Below are 22,753 nucleotides of genomic sequence, written 5' to 3' on the forward strand. Positions count from 1 at the left end.
GGGAGGGAGAGTGGGCGGACCAGTGATGGCGACGGCGCGCGTGCCAAGGGAGAGGGCTCTGCGTGCCCTCTCTGGCACGCGTGCCATAGGTTCGCCATCACTGCCCTAATAGATGACCTGAGGTCTTGAGGAGCTGAGCGTTTGTGGAGGGATTTTGGGACCTGGACTGTACCTTTTTATTTTTTTCTTTTGAAGATTATCTTATGAGGACTGTACCTTTTTCTTTTGAAGACTATATTAAGAGGGCTGTACCTTTTATTATGAAGAATTAATTATGATTTTTGGTATGAAGTTGTCTTGACAATAAAATACTTTGGCCCTGAGTCCCAGTATCAACAGTATTCTGTCCAGGAACCCTGGGAGCCCCACAGGCTTGCCTGCTCCACCCAAGAGGAGGAAGCGGACCCCCCTTTACAATATAAAGTATCACATACCATGTAAAATGAGTTTATCTTGTTGGGTAGGCTGGATGGACCATACATGTCTTTATCTGTCGTCATTTGCTATGTTACACACTCTAACCCTTAAATGTATGTTTCATGAAGAGACACCCCTCATATACAAAACTGGTCTTTGGGCCCTCATAATAAGATAAACCCAATCCATTTCCTTAATGTTTTAGTGGCAACTCCCTTGCCCCATGCACTCTCTCAGAACCATAGATTGGTGGGCCATGAATTACAGTGGGTAACCCATCAAGATTACCTGAATACATCCTTTCAGTGTTTACGTAGAAGGTACATGTAAAATTAAAGAACACTATTCTTTAGGTTGAAGGGGGGCAGACTCAAGAAAAATGTCAGGAAGTATTTTTTCACGGAGAGAGTGGTAGATCTTGGAATGCCCTCCCGCAGGAGGTGGTGGAGATGAAAACAGTAACAGAATTTTAAAATGCGTGGGATAAACATAAAGGAATCCTGTTCACAAGGCATGGATCCTGTTATGAGAAAATGAAATCATTCTATGTATGCATTGTGATTATGCTTACCTTAGAGAAATTCATGCTATGAAATAATAGAATTAGTTAGGCCTTACTGCAGAATAGAGTAAAGAAAGGTCATGCATAGGCCATGACTTTAGTTCACTAGCTCGTTAACAAGGAACTAGGATGAAATCATCTCAATCAGCTGAGTATGTGAGCCTTATCTCAGTAGCCATTAGAGGGAAAAGTAAAGAAATGTTTACTTCATTAAATGTTGTCCAGAAAGTTCTACAGCTGTGAAAAGCTTGCTAGTCAGAAGACCTTCTCAACTATATCATCACATTGGTATGTTTTAATTAGCTAGAAGTCTACTTATCTTATTAGAGAAACGTGTCTTGAAAGGCAAGAAGAGTTTTATTGTTTTCAAGCTCATTAAAAACTTAGTTAGAAGCTGCACCTGGTGATTGGAACGATAACAGTAGTTCTTTACTATTTAAAGGGTATACTGAATCAGTATAGTCAGACTGCATCAGGAATTTTGCCTTGATGGATTCTCTCTGTGCACAGATCTAATAAACTGCAGAATTTGCTCAGAGTCCTGAGAGTGTGCTTTTCTTTGGTAAGAGATTCAAATTTCCCTAACAGATCCTCAGAAGCTTAGCGGAGATTGGGTGGCAGCACCGGTGGTTGGGAGACGGGGCTAGTACTGGGCAGACTTCTACGGTCTGTGCCCCGAAAATGGTAGATACAAATCAAGGTCAGGTATACATATAAAGTAGCACATATGAGTTTATCTTGTTGGGCAGACTGGATGAACCATACAGGTCTTTTTCTGCCATCACCTACTATGTTATTATTCAACAGAAAGATCACAATTAAGATAGCTGACAGAAGACATAAATAGTAAATACATTTCTTTATTTACCCTCTGTTAAACAAAGTGATCAAATTGCACCGTTTGTTTCACTGCAACCCACAAAATTTTTATTTCTTTTTCATAACATTTTATAAACTTTTATAGCAAAATCTTTTTCATTTTATATTTCTACAACACCATTAAAGCACCTCTATTAACCACCTTTCTTTCAAAGCTAGTCATTTGGTAAATCAACATTGCATTTGATGTTCATAAATGTTTTGTTTTATTTTGTTTTTATTAGTGTGCATTTCCATCCATTAGCCCCCCCCCCCCCCCCCCCCCCACAGGGAAGGAAAACACAGATAAGGAAGAGAACTTAGACTCCATTAGGCGCAGCCAGTAAATTACCTTTTTATTAGCATCTCACAGAGCCAAAAATACAAATAATAGTTCTCTCCCTTGGAGCAGGTTGTCAGTCAGCAATGTGCATCCTCCTGAAAGACAAGGGACTGCTCAGCTAACACCTCCCGGACATCACATATATTCGGTTACAAGTTCCATTTCTCATAAATCATGTGGTTTCCCATAAACTAGCACCATTAGGTTGCCTTATACCATATATGGATTGTTCCCAATGGTGTGCTGGTAAATGTTTAACAGGCTCTCTCCCCGGTCCCGCTCTGTGCCCCCCCCCCCCCAAATTGCAGAGCTGGCTATAGCCGAGGAGAGAGCCTGGGGGGGGGGGGGGGTGGCAATGCATTACTCCAGGAAAAAAAATTAAATGATCCCAGGTTCCAATCTAATTCATGTTTAATGTGCGATAAAATGCCATAAATAAGTAAATAAATATAAACTTTTAATGTTGAGCACCTGATTCTCAAAGTGAACATATTCCAAACACTATAATGAAAATAAAATGATTTTTTTTTCTACCTTTGTTGTCTGGTGAGTTTTTCTGATCATGCTGGCCCAGTATCCGATTCTGCTGCTATCTGTCCTCTTAACTCCATTTCCAGGGCTTCCTTTCCATTTATTTCTTTCCTTTCCTCCTTTCTTCTTCATCTCTGGTCCTCAGCTTTTGCCTGTTTTCTTCATCCATGTGCAGTTTTTCTCCTCTCTTCCTTTTCCCTCATCTCATCTCCTTCCTCACTCTTCCCTCCCCTCCATCCATGTCCAGCATTTCTTCCCTCTCCCCCTGCCCTCCATCCACCCATGTCCAGCAGTGACCCTCCTCTCCCCTCCATCCACCCATGCCTAGCAACTCCCTTCTCTCCCCTGCCACCCCCTCCCGAGTTGTTCAGCAAATTCTCCTTCCTCCCCTCCCTCCGGATCCGGTCCCTCACCGACCTGACTTTGAGTCACCCTGCCTTGTCCTTCGAATTCTTCGGGGCAGTCAGTATTGCCTGCCTGCTGCCAGCACTGACTCTCCCCCGCTGCCGGTTCGCGCTTCAAAATGGCCGCTGAGACTTACAAGAGCGGCCTCCAAGACTTCAGCAGAAGTCTCGCGAGGCCGCCTCTGGAAGTCTCAGCGGCCATTTTTAAAGCGCGAACCAGCAGCGGTGGAGAGTCAGCGCTGGCAGCGGGCAGGCAAGACTGCCTGCCCGAAGAATTTGAAGGACAAGGCAAGGTGACTTAAAGTCAGGTCGGTGAGGAACCGGATCCGGAGGGAGGGAGGGAGAAGAGCCGGCTCGCGCTTTTTAACAACCGTCGCAAGTCGGAAGAAAATTTACAACCGGCTCTTGCGAGCCAGTGTGAGCCGGCTCCAGCACACCATTGATTATTCCTGTATTCTATCAGTCTCTCCTTATGGGAGTTCACGTGCAAAATCGGTACCTATTGGCTAGTCAGTTATCTGTTCTGCGTGCACAGTCAGAACAATAACCTTGTGTTCTGTCTCTCTGTCTATCATCTCAAATGAAACAATCTGGACATGTTAGGCTCACACTGTGTCCTCAGCCAGTCTCCTAGCAACTTACAAGGTTACATCCACCCTATATGAAAAACATACTCAGCTGCAAACAAATGTTATGAAGTGTCAATTCTCAGCTCCTGAGAAAGCAATGATTGTTACACAAGATGCTGAGTTAGTAGGCTAACATGTGAGAACCCAACTGACAGTACAGGCCTTAGGCCTAGCCCTTAGTAACAGGCCTAAAAAGAGGAAAGAATATACATTAGGTAGCCAGTTGCCTCACTGCTGCCCCCTGCTGTGTCTGGGCTGTACCTGCAAAAGATCACAGTACCTGCAAAAGATCACAGAAGAGTGAATTTCACAGAGAAACTTCAACAAAACATAGGGACAGATACCCATTTTCCTTGCAAGAACTTCCCTAAATGAAAAGATCAGCAATAATAATTACTAAATCTTCTTCCGGAGCTAACAGCAAGCAAACAGTAAGGTATCAGGTGGAGCCTACGTGTTGAACCATTTACATTTTTTAAATGAGTTTCTCCAAGGAGAAACTAATTTTTAAAAATGACATAAAAGCACATGATGTGTCCATCTTTGCAAATAAACCTCTCATTTGCTAGCTTCTAAACTATCTCTCCACTGTGCCCTTCTAAATCAGATTTTCAGGGCTATGTAAGCACTATCTGGGCTGCACCAGAATCTCTTTACAAGTTATGTGCTGCTACAATACTCACTGTAGCTGCAAATAAAACTAGGATTCAGAGGGGTGAAGATTTGTGACACTCAGGCTACTGAAATATAGGAGGTGTCTTCTCGAGTGATCCAGGTTAAGCAAGTTCAGTGGTCATAACTTCAGGATAAAATGCTTTTTCACCATAAGATAGAAATCTTTGAAAATTATTTGAAGCATTTGAATTCAAGGGCTCTTAATTTTCCTCACTTATTAACGTCTATTCCTCCTGATCTTTTTTTTTTTTACAGATTCCGTAGGGAGTTGTGTAATTATCCTGAGACTGGACTACCACTGCTTCATAATGTATATTATCAGCCTATTTCTTTAACTGGTAAATTGGAGAGTTCTACCAAGGAAGTTGTGACTAGAACTGTCTTATTGGTTATATTTGTATTCCTTTTGGATAAAGATGTATTGCTTCAGTTCTTTTTTGCAAATCTAAAGGTGCTACTTTTCTTGGTGGGAAGACATAAATGTTTTCTGAGGTTTCAAAATAGACACAAACTAGAAGAAAACAATGCATTGCATTTTATTTATTAATTTATTGGGTTGTATTAACTGCCTTTATGAAGAGATTCACCCAAGGCAGTGTACAGTAGGTACAGTTTAACATCAAAGGTAAAATTATGTATAATCATACCTGATAATTTTCTTTCCATTAATCATAGCTGATCAATCCATAGACTGGTGGGTTGTGTCCATCTACCAGCAGGTGGAGATAGAGAGCAAACTTTTGCCTCCCTATATGTGGTCATGTGCTGCCGGAAACTCCTCAGTATGTCGATATCAAAGCTCCATCCGCAGGACTCAGCACTTAGAGAATTACACCCACGAAGGGACACTCTGCCCAGCTCACCACCGCCGAAACGGGGGAGGGGAATTAACCCAGCTCATCCCCACACAAGTGGGGGAGGGGAATCCGTCCAGCTCATCCCCGCGGAGCGGGGGAGGGACACCACACCCGCCGATGCGGGGGGATCTGGCTTATCCTGCAACCGCAACCGCGGGAGGAGCTGACCCTAACACCGCCGAAGCGGGAGGGGTACAAAGCTGCCCTACAGCCGCACGAAGCGGGAGGGAGTGCCGGCAGAATTTTAAGTCTCAATCCAGCCCCGTAAAACGGAGGGGAGAGGAATGCAGCAGCTCACTGTAACACAAACTCGTCTTAACTCTTGAAGAATCCAAGTGAAAAAACTTGAACACGAAGTCTTTCTGAAGTAACTGAAGACTAAACTTGAACCTGAAATGCAACCAGAATAAAAACAGTACAGATATCTGGGAGGGGCTATGGATTGATCAGCTATGATTAATGGAAAGAAAATTATCAGGTATGATTATACATAATTTTACCTTCCATATCATCAAGCTGATCAATCCATAGACTGGTGGGATGTACCGAAGCAGTACTCACCCAGGGCGGGACATTGAAATCCCTGACCTCAACACTGAAGCTCCAAACCGGGCCTCCGCCCGTGCAGCCACAGTCAAACGGTAATGCTTGGAGAATGTATGAGCCGAAGCCCAAGTTGCCGCCTTGCATATCTCTTCCAAGGAGACGGATCCGGCCTCTGCTATCGAGGCCGCCTGAGCTCTCGTGGAGTGAGCCTTCAGCTGGATAGGCGGCACCTTCCCCGCGGCCACATAAGCCGCTGCAATGGCTTCCTTGACCCATCTTGCCACTGTAGGCTTAGCAGCCTGCAGACCCTTACGAGGACCTGCAAACAGGACAAACAGATGATCCGATTTCCGGAAATCATTGGTCACTTCCAAGTATCTGATGATGACTCGTCTCACATCCAGATATTTAAGAGCAGAGTACTCCTCTGGGTAGTCCTCAGAGCTGCTGATTCACATGGAAGCGAGAAACAATCTTGGGCAGGAAGGAAGGCACTGTGCGAATAGTCACTCCTGCCTCAGTGAACTGCAGAAAAGGCTCTCGACATGAGAGCGCCTGGAGCTCGGAAACTCTTCTGGCTGAAGTGATAGCCACCAAAAAGACTGCTTTCAACATCAGGTCTTTCAGAGATGCCCTCGACAAGGGTTCAAAAGGCGGCTTCTGCAATGCTCTTAGTACCAGGTTGAGATTCCACGCAGGCACCACTGAGTGCAGAGGAGGGTGCAGGTGATTAACTCCCTTGAGAAAGCGCACCACATCTGGCTGCGAAGCCAGGGAAGCACCCTTCAGGCGGCCCCTGAAGCAAGCCAGAGCCGCTACCTGGACTTTAAGGGAACTGAGCGACAGGCCTTTCTCCAGACCTTCTTGCAGGAACGCCAACACTGAAGAAATTGGAGCAGTGAAGGGACAACATGAGCCTGCTTCACACCACGCTGCAAAGATACGCCAAACCCTGGCGTAAGCAGTAGAAGTAGAGCGCTTCCTCGCTCTCAGCATAGTGGCGATGACCTTGTCTGAGAAGCCCTTCTTCCTCAGACGCTGCCACTCAATAGCCAGGCCGTAAGACCAAAGGGGGAGGGATCCTCCATCACCACGGGACCCTGATGTAACAGGCCCTGCTCCACTGGCAGCCGCAGAGGATCGTCGACTGAGAGCCTGATCAAGTCCGCATACCAGGGACGCCTGGGCCAATCCGGACCCACCAGGATTACCCTGCTGGGATGCTTTGCCACCCGGTCTAGCACCCTGCCCAACATGGGCCAGGGCGGGAACACATAGAGAAGCTCTTGTGTCGGCCACTGTTGGAGAAGAGCATCTACTCCCAGGGATCGAGGGTCCCGTCCTCTGCTGAAAAAGCGCGGCACTTGGCAATTGGCCGATGACGCCATCAGATCTAGGCTCGGCTGGCCCCAGCGCTTCGTGATGTCCAAGAACGCCTGAGCAGATAGCTGCCACTCTCCGGGCTCCAAGGTATGGCGACTGAGAAAGTCCGCCTTGACATTCATGACTCCGGCAATGTGGGCCGCTGAAAGCTGCTCCAGGTTCGCTTCCACCCACTGGCAAAGATTCATAGCCTCCTTGGCTAGAGGGGCGCTCTTGGTACCTCCCTGGCGGTTGACATAGGCCACAGCCGTGGCATTGTCCGACAGGACCCGTACAGGCTTCAACACCAGTACCGGGATGAACTCCAAAAGCGCCAACCGAATGGCTCTGAGTTCCAGGAGGTTGATAGACCACTTTGCCTCTGCAGGAGACCAGAGCCCCTGCGCTGTCCTTCCCAAGCAGTGGGCTCCCCAGCCCGACAACGAGGCGTCCGTCGTGACGACAATCCACTCTGGGGTCACCAGAGGCATTCCCGCAGATAACTTGTCTGTCTGCATCCACCAGCTCAGCGCCTTGCGCACTGCTGGGTCCAAGGGAAGGCGCACAGCATAATCCTCCGACATCGGAGTCCAGTGCTGCAGCAAAGAGTGTTGAAGTGGTCTCATATGAGCCCTGGCCCAGGGCACAACTTCCATCGTGGCCGTCATAGAGCCCAACAGCTGCACATAGTCCCAAGCCCGAAGGGGAGAGGCTACTAGGAACTGGTCCACCTGAGCCTGAAGTTTGACAATCCGATTGTCTGGCAGGAACACTCTGCCCACTTGGGTGTCGAATCGAACTCCCAGGTACTCCAGGGACTGAGTCGGGCGCAGCTGGCTTTTCTCCCAGTTGATGATCCATCCCAGGGAGCTCAAAAGAGCAATCACCCGGTCCACAGCTTTGCCGCACTCTGCATAAGAGGGGGCTCGGATCAACCAGTCGTCCAGATAAGGATGGACTTGTACCCCTTCCTTTCGTAGGAAGGCCGCGATGACCACCATTACTTTGGAAAAGGTCCGCGGAGCAGTAGCCAACCCAAAAGGGAGGGCTCTGAACTGGAAGTGTCGTCCCAGGACTGCAAAACGCAGAAAGCGTTGATGAGGAGGCCAGATGGGAATATGCAGGTACGCTTCCTTGATGTCCAAGGATGCCAGGAACTCTCCTGCCTTCACTGCCGCTATAACAGAGCGGAGAGTCTCCATGCGAAAGTGCCGCACTTTCAAGGCCCGATTGACCCCTTTGAGATCGAGGATAGGCCGGACAGAACCTCCTTTCTTTGGTACCACAAAGTAAATGGAGTAACGTCCCTTGCCAAGCTGACTTTCTGGCACCGGAACGACCGCGCCCAGGCGGATCAGATTGTCCAAGGTCTGCTGCACTGCCACAGCTTTGACCGGAGACTTGCAGGGAGAGAGTACAAACCCGTCTTTTAAGGGTCGGCAGAACTCTAGTTTGTAGCCGTCTCTGATGACTTCCAGCACCCACGCGTCTGAAGTTATTGTGGTCCACTCGCCCAGAAACGAGGACAGCCGTCCTCCAATCTGCACTGGGGCGTGGACCAAGACCCCGTCATTGGGTACGAGACCCTGGGGGAGGACCGGAGGGAGCACCTCCGGGACGGCGGTCTCTGCGAAAGGAATGCTGCTTGGGGGAGAAATTCCTCTTGAAGGAAGAGGGGGCAGAGGAACCCGACTTGCCCGGGTGGTACCGACGGGCTTCCTGCAACCGTCCTCTGGAGGTACTGGGACGAGTACTAGCCCGAGCCCTGACCTCTGGTAATTTCTTGCCCTTAGACGTGCCGAGATCGGTCACGATTTTGTCCAGCTCGACCCCAAAGAGCAGCTTGCCTTTAAAAGGCAACCTAGCCAGGCGGGATTTAGAGGCGTGGTCAGCAGACCAATGTTTCAGCCAAAGCCACTGCCGCGCAGAGATTGTCTGAGCCATGCCTTTCGCTGAGGCCCTCAAGACATCATACAGCAAGTCTAGCCAAATAGGCTAAGCCCGATTCCAGGGCCGGCCAATCAGCCCTCAAGGAATGATCCGAGGGGGAAGCCCGCTGCACCATAGTCAGGCACGCCCTGGCCACATAGGAGCCGCAAACTGAGGCCTGCAAACTTAAAGCAGCCGCCTCAAAGGACGACCTTAAGGCCGCCTCCAATCTTCTGTCTTGGGCGTCCTTTAGGGCCGTGCCACCTTCCACCGGCAACGCCGTTTTCTTAGTCACCGCAGTGATTAAAGAATCCACGGTAGGCCACAGATAGGCCTCACGTTCACTCACAGCCAAAGGATAGAGGCGGGACATAGCCCTAGCCACTTTAAGGCTCGCTTCTGGGACATCCCATTGAGCCGAAATTAAGGTGTGCATGGCATCATGCACGTGGAAGGTTCTAGGCGGGCGCTTCGTCCCCAGCATAATGGCAGAGCCAACAGGGGCTGAGGGAGAGACGTCCTCCGGAGAGGAAATCTTCAAAGTGTCCATGGCCTGTAACAACAGGTTGGGCAAATCCTCTGGGCTAAAAAGCCACGCTGCAGAGGGGTCATCCGCTCCATCCGAGCGGGGATCCGTCTCCTCCAAGGAATCCCCAAAGGACCGTTGGGAGACCTCAGACACGCTGCCCTCATCTACATCGGAGGAGACAAATTCCTCCAAGGCCTGGGAATCAACCCGAGGACGTTTACCTCTGGGAACCTCAACCTCTTTACCAGACGAGGGAGCAGGGGCAGCGTTGTGCATGAGGAAGGCCTGATGCAGCAGCAAAACAAACTCGGGGGAGAAACCCCCCCGACTGTGCACTTCCGCAGCCTGGGCAACAGCCCTAGACGCACCCTCAACCGGCGCTCGCAATAGCGGGGGAGAGACATACTGCGCATCCAAAATGGCGTCCGGCGCGAAACTCCGCGAAGGAGCTGCGCGGGAAGAACGGCTCTTAACTTTAGCCGCTTCTGTGCCGTCGCCCAAATTAAGGGCGTTCATGGCATTAATGTCTCCAACCTCAAGGGCGGCCCAAGAAGAAGCCGTCCGAGCCGCGTGGCCGGCCAAGATGGCGGAGGCGAGGAGCGGGGGATGGGCGTTTATGGCGGGAAAAACCGCCACGCCGGAGGAAGGACCGGGACATTCATCGGTCACGAAACTGTCACCCAACAAGGGCGAATCAGGCTTTAAGACCCCCGCATCCCCTCTAGAAGCGCTCAAGCTACCCGGGGAGCGACCCTTTGCGCCCTCGCCCTCCGACGCCATATGCCACGAGGAGAAGAATCGGGGAACCCCCTGCCCTCTATAAAAAGGTAAAAATTACCTGCTGTCCGCTCCGAGTTGTAACGACCTGGTGTCCCAGTGAGTAGCTGCAATAGACGCTTAAATAAACGTCGAAATAAACGCCTTTAAGGACGTTCAAATTTTTTTTTTTTTTTTTTTTAACGGAGCCAGCGGGAGGGGGGAGAAAAGGAGGGACCTGGCACCACCAGGTTTGCACTTGCTCAAAAGAGCCCTCAACCCCAGGCACTCAACAAAACCTAAAAATTAGGCTTGGAGGCCTAGCCAGAGCTGCTGCTGTGTGTGACCACCACCTGCTGAGATAGAGAACATACAGAGGAGTTTCCGGCAGCACATGACCATATATAGGGAGGCAAAAGTTTGCTCTCTATCTCCACCTGCTGGTAGATGGACACAACCCACAGGTCTATGGATTGATCAGCTTGATGATATGGAACTTACAATTTTGTTAACAGCATAACCATAGTAAAATGAACAAGTAAAGACATACACAGAATGAAAGAGGAAAACTTGAAAGTGGCAAATTGAGACCTAATAATAGGACTACCATGAAACAGGATCAAATATATACACATTTAACAGCACTGAAATTTAAATAACACAGATATAATATGATGTAAGTATAATAGCGATGGAATGTCTAATAAGCACACAATTAGAACATTCAAATAACATTGATAAGCTACTAATTCTTTTTTATAATACAGCTTACCACATAGCTGAGGCAGTGCCGTAGCGAGGGTGCCTGACACCCGGGGCGGGTCGCCGCTGTGCACCCTTACCTTGCAGCGGAGGGCAGGCGGGAGGGCCGATCCGCCCCCAGTGCATGTCACTGGGAGCTGCGTCGGCTCTGTTGCTTCCCCGCTTTCTCTGCCCCGGAACAGGAAGTAGCCTGTTCCGGGGCAGAAAGAGCCGGGAACCAGCGAGCCGACACCCCCCCAGCAGCGTGCACCCGGGGCGGACCGCCCCCCCTTCCTACACCACTGAGCTGAGGGGCCAAGTGCAGATATATAGATGGGGACAAGATGCACGCTACAGAGTCAGTTGGGATAAATAAATGGGTGGATAAACTAAAGGCAAGTTCTTTGTGCAGTTAATCAAGATATAAGAAACTGGTCTAAGTTATACCAAGCTAGTCCTGGTGCAGAATGGGTGTATAGTCAGTCACCCTATGTATTATAGGCTTGAGAGAAGAGCCAGGCTTTTACCTGCTTCCTGATGTAGAGATAGTCTCGAGTTATACACAGCCCCTCTGGGAATAAATTCCAGAGCATGGGGGCTACACCCCAGAAGGCTCGCTGGTGGGTATCACATCGTACAATTTCCTTTGATGAGGGGACAGATAGCGATGCTCCTTGAGAGAATCTTAGAGGTCTCAAAGGTGTGTAAAGGTTAACTTATTCTTTAAGTACTCTGGCCCATTTTGTCTCAAGGCCTTGAAAATCAAACATAGAGTTTTAAATTACCCCTGTAAGGCACTGGTAGCAAGTGTAGTTTTTACAGGAAGGGTGTGATGTGGTCACGCTGTTTGCAGCCTTCTATCAGTCATGCTGCAGCATTCTGAATTAGTTGGAGCTTATACAAACTCTTTTTGGTTTGACCAGTGTACAGGGCATTACAATAGTCCAGTTGTGATGTGATCATGGCATGGATCACTGTGGACAGACTCGGGGCCGACGGAATGCAGTAAGCAGAGTATGCATGGCAGGGGAGCACCAACATTTGGGGGTGCCAGAAACAGTCCGCACTGGACCAGCATATCTTCCCCTTCTCTCTACCCCTGTCCAGCATCTCCCTCACCTGCCCAGTCTATCTTAAACATGTTTTTTTCTAAACAGAGGGTTTCTGATATGGGAGCAATTCAAACATGCTGCCTTCAACCTCGGTATTCTCACTCTGCTGCTGTGATCCGCCCAAGTGGAAACAGGAAGTTGCATCAGAGATGGGGGTGGACTGTGGCAGAGGGAGAGTGCCGAGGAGTCTGAAGGCAGCATGTGTGAATTGCTTCCACGACGGAAACCCTCTGCTTTGAAGAAAAACATGTTCAAACAGAAGAGATATAAAGTATAAAACAAAAAGTGAGGAGAGTGGATGAGGATACCAAAAAAGTTTTTTATTCACATGAAAATTAAAAATTTAAAAACCTGATGTACATAAGAATGACCCGACACGGCCGTGTTTCGGCCCTAAGGCCTGCCTCAGTGGTCTTTATAACCTCAGAGAATGTAGCTCAAAACGTGTACTCCAAGGGAAATAACGAAGCAAAACTCTCTAAGATCTGTGTGTCTCCTCTCTTCTAAAGAATATATATAAAATATATATTAAAAAGCGAAACAAGCTTGTAAAACTCCTCTCCGAAGGGATGTCTGCAATATATTTCACAATTGCAGACATCCCTTCGGAGAGGAGTTTTACAAGCTTGTTTCGCTTTTTAATATATATTTTATATATATTCTTTAGAAGAGAGGAGACACACAGATCTTAGAGAGTTTTGCTTCGTTATTTCCCTTGGAGTACACGTTTTGAGCTACATTCTCTGAGGTTATAAAGACCCCTGAGGCAGGCCTTAGGGCCGAAACACGGCCGTGTCGGGTCATTCTTATGTACATCAGGTTTTTTAATTTTTAATTTTCATGTGAATAAAAAACTTTTTTGGTATCCTCATCCACTCTCCTCACTTTTTGTTTTATACTTCACGGTTTCGTGAGGGTTTTCACCTCCTTTTTTGGTTTTGGCAAACAGAAGCGATGCCAGAATGAGGGTGGGTGGGAGATGAAGTGGAAGAAATAGTCGACTTGGAAAAAAGGATTGGGTGGGAGAATGGGGACAGGAGAAGAGAGACTGGAACATGGGGGGGAGGTAGCGCCGACTGATATTTTGCAGGGGGTGCCACAGTTCCTAGCTTCGGCCTTGATCAGACTCGTCTTTTCAATATATGGAGAGAGATTTTGTAGCTACCATAGGTGATAGAGACAATTTTTAAAGGTAGTTACATATTATCAGTATGTGTTGTCCTTAGGTAACATACATGGAAGGGCATTTTCTATGTGACGTCTAAGTCCAACTTTAGACGTTTTGCAAAAAATGTCCAAAATCTGAATATACAAAGCAAACACTGTTTGCTTTGTTTGTTCGTTTGGTTGCTTTTGTATGCTGTATTCCCTCTCTTTTGTGACTGTATACAAAATCTGAATATGAAATTATCTTCTAATTTTTTGAGATCTCTTCTTATGGTTTCTACTCCCTCCGGGGTATCCACTGTATTGGCTATCTTAATGTCATCTGAAAAAGGCAAACTTTTCCTTCTAACCCCTCAGCAATATCTCTCACAAATATATTAAACAGAATCGGCCCCGGCACTGACCCTTGAGGCACTCCACTGCTCACCTTCCTTTCTTCCTAGTGGATTCCATTTACCACCACCCCCTGCCACCTGTCAGTCAACCAGTTTCCAATCTAGTTCACCACTTTGGGTCCCAAGTTCAGCTCTTTCACCTTATTCATGAGTGAGGGACCTTATCAAAGGCTTTTGCTGAAATCCAAGTAGATTACATCTAGCGTGTGTCCTGTATCCAGTTCTTTGGTCAGCCAGTCAAAGAAGTCAATCAGATTTGTTTGGCAGGATTTTCCTTTGGTAAAGCCATGTTGCCTCGAATCCTGTAACCCACTGGCTTCTAGAAAGTTTATATTTTCCTTCAGCAGCAACTCCATTATTTTTCCTACACCGACATGAGGCTTACCGGCCTATAGTTTCCCACTTCTTCCCTGTCTCTGCTTTTGTGAAGAGAAAAATAAAAATAAAAAGAGGTGGGAATAAAAGCCAGGCTATCCAAAGACTGAAACCAAGCTAAAATTAAAATATATAACGTTTAATGGTTTTGAAACAAATAATAATAATAATAATAATAAATCAATTATACATAGAAAATGACTAAAATGACTCGACACAACGTTGTGTTTCGGCCAGATGGCCTACATCAGGAGTCTATGAATAAAAATAAGAATACATAAATACGATCAAAGTAAAAATGATATCCAAGCAAGAGGAACAGATATAAAACGGCAATAATAAAGCAAAAATAATTATTACCATGCTGATGTAAATATTGGAGAACATGTGATACATATAAAAACTAATTGCAAAAAAATGAAGATGAGAATAATAACTAAAAACACAGATACCATATACTCTATAGGCGACACCAACCAAAAGTTGCAAACAATATTTTAAAACATAAAAATAAAAATGTCAGATTACATGTACACTCATAGATATTGATGGATCAAAAAAAGACTAACCTGATGATTAAGGTCAACAGTGAATTGAAATTATCATCAGTTATAATCAAAAAATCTGTAGAAAAAAAGGGAGGGGGAACAATACAAAATAAATAATCAAATATGTGGTATGAATATGACAAAATGAAAAAATAATAATAATGAAGAATATGACACACTAACCTCAATGCTCGAAAAAAGTACCAATTAAAAGATCTGCAGACAGGATCTTAAAAATGGTCTGCAAGAAACAGAAAGCAACAAAATCAGTAAAGCATATGGACCCACACTGATTGAAAACGGGTGGCAACTGACCCCAAGTAAATGCGTGGTTAGCCATACACCAGTGCTAAGTGATGCTTGCACCTACAAGTTGTATCTAAGCAAAACGAACTGCTGAAAATTACAATGAAAAAATTGAAAATAAAATGCATAAAAGACAACCACACGGCGGTAGACAGAAACCACACGGCGGTAGACAGAACCATACCTTGAAAAAGACCGTTCGCTGAGTAATCCGTATGCCGCTGCGCACTGCACCAACGATAGGAATAAAAACCAAAACCACGGTCTACTCGAGAAACAAATAGCAAAAAACGCGCGAACTTGAAAGAATGACGTAATGACAGATGTAAGTGTAAAGCAACCCTCTTGAAAAAAACCAAAATAATGAATTATATCAACATCTGATCGAAAGACAAGGATAATATAGCCAAAGTGAACTGAAAAATTGAAAGGTTGAAAAACTAAGGCTGGTTTACGTAAAATGAGCAGGGCTACATAACAGCGTGTCATAGGGCAAAGGCACAAAAACGTGAACATGCCATTACAAGGCTATACCATCCTGCTATTGAATGAAAGAAACGATGCGTACCGAAATTTAAAAAATGAAAAATGTATTCAAAATAGATCTAGAGTAAAATATATAAAAAATAAAGCATCATGTGATGAGAGGGCCTATGTACCAATGTGCCTCGGGACAGTGATAGTAAAGCGGTGTACTCATAGTGGGCGGGACTACGTGCCTGACGTACCGCAACAGAAGGGGCATAATTTTGAAGTGCAACATTATGCAATCAAAAAAAAGGATGACCTAGGGTAACAAATGAAAATGAGGAGCTATAGAAATAAAAATAAAAATCTCCTTTGCAAAAATATCAGGGACAAAAAATAAATATACACTTAAAAAGTGAAAATAAATGAACATAAATTTAAAAAATAAAAAATTCACATAGACAAACTATGTACTAATGCTTTAAAAAAATTAATATGTAAAAAAGTGAAAACATGAATCTTACAAAAATGAAAAGAAAAATAAGAGTAAAAAATAAAAAATAATAAATACAAAATAAAATAAAATAATAAAACCTTCTGAACCAAAGACTGTCAAGATGATGCAGCATACTAAAGTAAAAGAAAAAAGTAATTACCGTATTTTTCGGACTATAAGACGCACCGGACCATAAGACGCACCTAGGTTTTAGAGGAGGGAAATAGGAAAATTTTTTTTTTCCTTTTTCCCTCCTCTAAAACCTAGGTGCTCCGGTGCGTCTTGTCCGAGTTCGGGATCGCCCTCCCCTACTCACGTCACGCGATGTTCCCTGGTAGTCTAGTGACGTCGGGGCAGGAAAGAGCCCCCTCTTTCCTGCCCAGCGCGCTGCTCTCCGTCCTCCTGTATGCTGCCTGACGGTCTCGGCGAGATTCAAAATGGCCACCGAGACTTCAATTCTTGGCAGCCATTTTGAATGTCGCCGAGACCGTCAGGCAGCATACAGGAGGACGGAGAGCAGTGCGCTGGACAGGAAAGAGGGGGCTCTTTCCTGCCCCGACGTCACTAGACCACCAGGGAACATTGAGTGACGTGAGTAGGGGAGGGCGATCCCGAACTCGGGGGGAGGGCGATCCCGAACTCGGAACTCGCTACCTTCGGACTATAAGACGCACCCCCCATTTTCCTCCCAAATTTGGGGGAAAAAAGTGCGTCTTATAGTCCGAAAAATACGGTATAAACAAAAATTAAAAATAAATTAAAGATAAAAATGAAAGTAAAAATGAAATACAATAATTAAAATAAACAAAGTGGAATAAATGATAAGGCACACTTGGCAAGAAAAAATAAAAACAAAAATCATGAAACCAAACGGACCAAAAATATAAATACTGAAATCAAAAAATAAAAACAAAAACAAAGAGGGACCACATCAGCTTGTCTCCAATCCCGCGTAACCTCTCTCATCTCTAAAGATCTATTAAATAAATCCTTAAGAGGTCCCGCCAGGACTTCTCTGAACTCCCTCAGTATCTTGGGATGTATCCCATCCAGCCCCATAGCTTTGTCCTCTTTCAGATTCTCAAACTTATCCTCATCACTCTCCACATAGCCATTCCCAGCATCTTTCAGTCTTACAATTCCATTCCTAGCTTTTCTCTTTTTCGCAATATACAGTGGTGGAAATAAGTATTTGATCCCTTGCTGATTTTGTAAGTTTGCCCACTGACAAAGACATGAGCAGCCCATAATTGAAGGGTAGGTTATTGGTAACAGTGAGAGATAGCACATCACAAATTAAATCCGGAAAATCACATTGTGGAAAGTATATGAATTTATTTGCATTCTGCAGAGGGAAATAAGTATTTGATCCCCCACCAACCAGTAAGAGATCTGGCCCCTACAGACCAGGTAGATGCTCCAAATCAACTCGTTACCTGCATGACAGACAGCTGTCGGCAATGGTCACCTGTATGAAAGACACCTGTCCACAGACTCAGTGAATCAGTCAGACTCTAACCTCTACAAAATGGCCAAGAGCAAGGAGCTGTCTAAGGATGTCAGGGACAAGATCATACACCTGCACAAGGCTGGAATGGGCTACAAAACCATCAGTAAGACGCTGGGCGAGAAGGAGACAACTGTTGGTGCCATAGTAAGAAAATGGAAGAAGTACAAAATGACTGTCAATCGACAAAGATCTGGGGCTCCACGCAAAATCTCACCTCGTGGGGTATCCTTGATCATGAGGAAGGTTAGAAATCAGCCTACAACTACAAGGGGGGAACTTGTCAATGATCTCAAGGCAGCTGGGACCACTGTCACCACGAAAACCATTGGTAACACATTACGACATAACGGATTGCAATCCTGCAGTGCCCGCAAGGTCCCCCTGCTCCGGAAGGCACATGTGACGGCCCGTCTGAAGTTTGCCAGTGAACACCTGGATGATGCCGAGAGTGATTGGGAGAAGGTGCTGTGGTCAGATGAGACAAAAATTGAGCTCTTTGGCATGAACTCAACTCGCCGTGTTTGGAGGAAGAGAAATGCTGCCTATGACCCAAAGAACACCGTCCCCACTGTCAAGCATGGAGGTGGAAATGTTATGTTTTGGGGGTGTTTCTCTGCTAAGGGCACAGGACTACTTCACCGCATCAATGGGAGAATGGATGGGGCCATGTACCGTACAATTCTGAGTGACAACCTCCTTCCCTCCGCCAGGGCCTTAAAAATGGGTCGTGGCTGGGTCTTCCAGCACGACAATGACCCAAAACATACAGCCAAGGCAACAAAGGAGTGGCTCAGGAAGAAGCACATTAGGGTCATGGAGTGGCCTAGCCAGTCACCAGACCTTAATCTCATTGAAAACTTATGGAGGGAGCTGAAGCTGCGAGTTGCCAAGCGACAGCCCAGAACTCTTAATGATTTAGAGATGATCTGCAAAGAGGAGTGGACCAAAATTCCTCCTGACATGTGTGCAAACCTCATCATCAACTACAGAAGACGTCTGACCGCTGTGCTTGCCAACAAGGGTTTTGCCACCAAGTATTAGGTCTTGTTTGCCAGAGGGATTAAATACTTATTTCCCTCTGCAGAATGCAAATAAATTCATATACTTTCCACAATGTGATTTTCCGGATTTAATTTGTGATGTGCTATCTCTCACTGTTACCAATAACCTACCCTTCAATTATGGGCTGCTCATGTCTTTGTCAGTGGGCAAACTTACAAAATCAGCAAGGGATCAAATACTTATTTCCACCACTGTATCTGAAAAAGGTCTTATCACCTCTCTTTACATCTTTAACCATTTTTCCTCCACCTACACTTTTGTTAGGTATATTTCCCTCTTGCTTCTTTTACCTTAATCCAGTAATCTTTTCTGTAATCCTCTTGTTGCGTTCTTCTGCATTTTTTTTTGTTACATTTGTACCCCGTGCTTTCCCACTCATGGCAGGCTCAATGCGGCTTACATGGGGCAATGGAGGGTTAAGTGACTTGCCCAGAGTCACAAGGAGCTGCCTGTGCCGGGAATCGAACTCAGTTCCCCAGGACCAAAGTCCACCACCCTAACCACTAGGCCACTCCTCCACTTGATGAAAGCCACTTTTGCCCTTATTTTTTCAGTCACTTGTTTGGAGAACCATATAGGCTTCATGTTTCTCTTGTTTTTGTTTACTTGTGTAAAGATCAGTTGCCATATTTGAAGCAGCTTTCAGCTTGGACCACTGTGCTTCCACTTCACCTATGCCTACCCATGCCATCAGCTCCTTCTTCAGGTATTCCCCCATTTTACCAAAATCAGCGCATTTGAAATCCAGTACTTTGAGTTTTGTGCATCTGTACTCCACTTTCGCTCTTATATCAAACCATATTGTGTGATGATCACTATTGCCTAGGTGGGCACCCACATGGACATTGGAAACACATCCTCCATTTGTGAGCACTAGATCCAGAGTCAACCCTTCCCAGTTCCCAACATTTGTCTGAGCAAGACACTTTGAGAGGCATCTGCAATCTCTCTACTTCTCTCCAATTCTGCCAATGGGACATTCCAATCCCCATCAGGCAAGTTGAAATCTCCCAGCAATAGCACCTCTCCTTTCATACCAAGCTTATGAATATATTCTATCAGATCCTTGTCCAGCTTCTCCATTTGTGCTGGAGGTCTGTAGATAACACCTGTATAGATACAAGTTCCATCTTCTCTCTCCAAGACGATCCATATAGCTTCTTCCTTTCCCCAGGTTTCCTGCATTTCAGCCACTCAGATATTGTTTTTCCACATACAGCGCCACTCCTCCACCTCTTCAGCCCTCCCTATCTTTCCTAAAGAGATTATAGCCTGGTATTGCCACATCCCATTCATGGGAATCATTGAACCATGTCTCAGTAATAGCAGCAATATCCAAGTTGTCCTCAAACATCAGGGCTTGCAAATCCTGAACCTTTGTACTTAAGGCTATGAGAATTTATGCTCATTGCTTTCCTTGTGGTAAGTGAGTTTGTATGGTTTTCTGTATTTACATGACCTTTCTCTTTCCCATCATGTTTTTCCTTGGGGTGAGTTTCAACTGCGATGTCCATGTAAATGTGTACTTTTTCTGAATTCTCACTCTTATGTGTTTTATAAACCATCTCAATTGCAGTTTTTCCTTGAGGGTAAAGGGATTTTGGGTTTAAGTCCCTCATATCATTTACTGAGCCATGCATAATAAGGTAGCTTGCCTTTCCTAAAAACAATTTTGTAACCAGATTCTTCTGGTATTTGAAAACCTTGATCCCTCTGTTATGTGAGCAACATTATGGATTTCTGTTAAATATTTATTTGACCTTTTTGTTGTTTCGATTAATCCATAGTCCTTGTCAAAGTATTATTCTTTGACATTTATTTATTTTATTTATTTATTTGTAGCATTTGTATCCCACATTTTCCCACCAATTTGCAGGCTCAATGTGGCTTACATTTGCCGTAATGGCGATTGCCATTTCCGGTTAACATAATTACAAATGGTATTGCATTAAGGTGCGTACATACATGGTAAAGAATAATACATTATGGTGTTGCATATAGGTTCCTGAGTGATAGATTGGATTGTAACATATGTTAGGACATCAATTATAGAGAGATCGTTTTCGACATAAGGATTAAAGTGGTATTGCATTAAGGTGCGCACATACATGGTAAAGAAGAATACGTAATGGTATTGCATATATGTTCCTGAGTAATAGGTTGGTTTGTAACCTATGTTAGGTCATCACTTATAGAGAAATCATTTTTGACATTAGGATTAAAGTGGTAGTGCTTGTTCATTAATAGCAATGAGGTTAGTCAGTCAAGTGGTAAGAGTTCGGTTCTGTCTAGTTCATGATCAGTCTTATTATTTAGTAATTAGGATGGTTGTTTATGGTATGCCTTCTTGAACAGGTCAGGTTTTAGTAGCCTTCGGAAGATAGCTAGGTCTTGCACTGTTTTTATGGCCTTCGGTAGTGCGTTCCATAGTTGCGTGCAAATGTAGGAGAAACTGGTTGCGTATGTGGACTTGTATTTTAGTCCTTTACAGTTGGGGTAGTGGAGGTTGAGGAATGTGCGTGCTGATCTTTTTGCGTTCCTGGTAGGTAGGTCTATAAGGTCTGACATATAGGTTGGGGCTTCTCTGTGTATAATTTTGTGGACCAGGGTACAAACTTTGAACGCAATTCGGTCTTTTAATGGAAGCCAATGTAGTTTTTCTCTTAGGGGTTTGGCGCTTTTGTATTTTGCTTTCCCAAATATGAGTCTGGCTGCTGTGTTTTGGGCTGTTTGAAGCTTCTTAATGATTTGTTCTTTGCATCCGGCATAAATGGCATTACAGTAGTCTAAGTGGCTTAGCACCATTGATTGTACCAGGTTGCGGAATATTTCCCTTGGGAAAAAAGGTTTGATCCTTTTAAGTTTCCACATTGAGTGGAACATTTTCTTTGCTGTATTTTTTGCATGGTCTTCGAGTGTGAGATTTCGGTCAATTGTGACTCCCAGAATTTTCAGACTGTCAGAGACCGGAAGGGTGTAGTCTGGGGTGTTTATGGTATTGTGTTTATTTGTGTTATATTGTGAAGATAGGATGAGACACTGTGTCTTTTCTGCGTTTAGCTTTAGTTGGAATGCGTCCGCCCATGAATTCATTATTTGGAGGCTGTGTTTGATTTCATTTGTGATTTTGGTTAGATCGTGTTTGAACGGGATGTATATCGTGACATCGTCTGCATAGATGTATGGGTTGAGTCCTTGGTTGGATAGCGATGTGGCTAAAGGTGTCATCATTAAGTTAAAAAGGGTTGGTGAGAGCGGTGATCCTTGTGGTACTCCAGATTCGGGTTTCCATGGTGTTGATGTTTTTGATTTTGAAAACACTTGATAAGTTCTTGCTGTTAAGAAGCCTTTAAACCATCTTAGTACGTTTCCTCCAATCCCGAAGTAGTCTAGGATGTTCGAGACTATTTGGTGGCTGACCATGTCGAACGCGCTGGATATATCAAATTATAGAAGCAGCACATTGTTTCCGGTTGCAATTAGTTGTTTGAATTTGGTTATGAGAGTGGTTAGCACTGTTTCAGTGCTATGGTTGGATCGAAATCCTGACTGTGATTCATGTAATATTGTGAATTTGTTTAAGTAGTTGGTAACTTGTTTGGTTACCATACTTTCCATTAGTTTGACATAAACAGTTGCTCATCATTCCCTAGTGGTGAAATCCATGCTCAAATGAGCCAGAAGTTCCGGAGACTTTGCTTCAGTGCCCCCCAGCTCAAACTCTGAACTCCTTTGGGCAGAAGATGTATCAGGCTTCAATGCTCATCTCTTATATACAGTCATACCAGCTCTACACAAGCATGGGGTACAGTATGAATGATTTGGCTGATTCTCTCTCACCGGAGCAGGCCACATCTCTTCACCAGCTTGCCAAACAGCAGAAGGCGTGTTGTGAATTCCTGACCAGGGGTACTTCTGATACTTTTGATGTATAGCCCAGATTTATGCCCAGAGTATAGCGATGTTCAGATTATCTTGGCTGCATGGACCCAGTGGTCCAGCAGAGGCTGACGGATGCAACGTTCTTTGTGGAGAGAAGGTGAAGGAGGTCACGGACCTCATAAAAAAGCACACTGATACCACTGATACATAACATAGTAACAGAGTCTATGACAGCAGATAAAGACCTGTTCGGTCCATCCAATCTACACAACAGGAGAAACTCATTATACATA

This window comes from Microcaecilia unicolor, chromosome 5 (assembly GCF_901765095.1).
Source record: "Microcaecilia unicolor chromosome 5, aMicUni1.1, whole genome shotgun sequence".
In the NCBI taxonomy this organism is placed as follows: domain Eukaryota; kingdom Metazoa; phylum Chordata; class Amphibia; order Gymnophiona; family Siphonopidae; genus Microcaecilia; species Microcaecilia unicolor.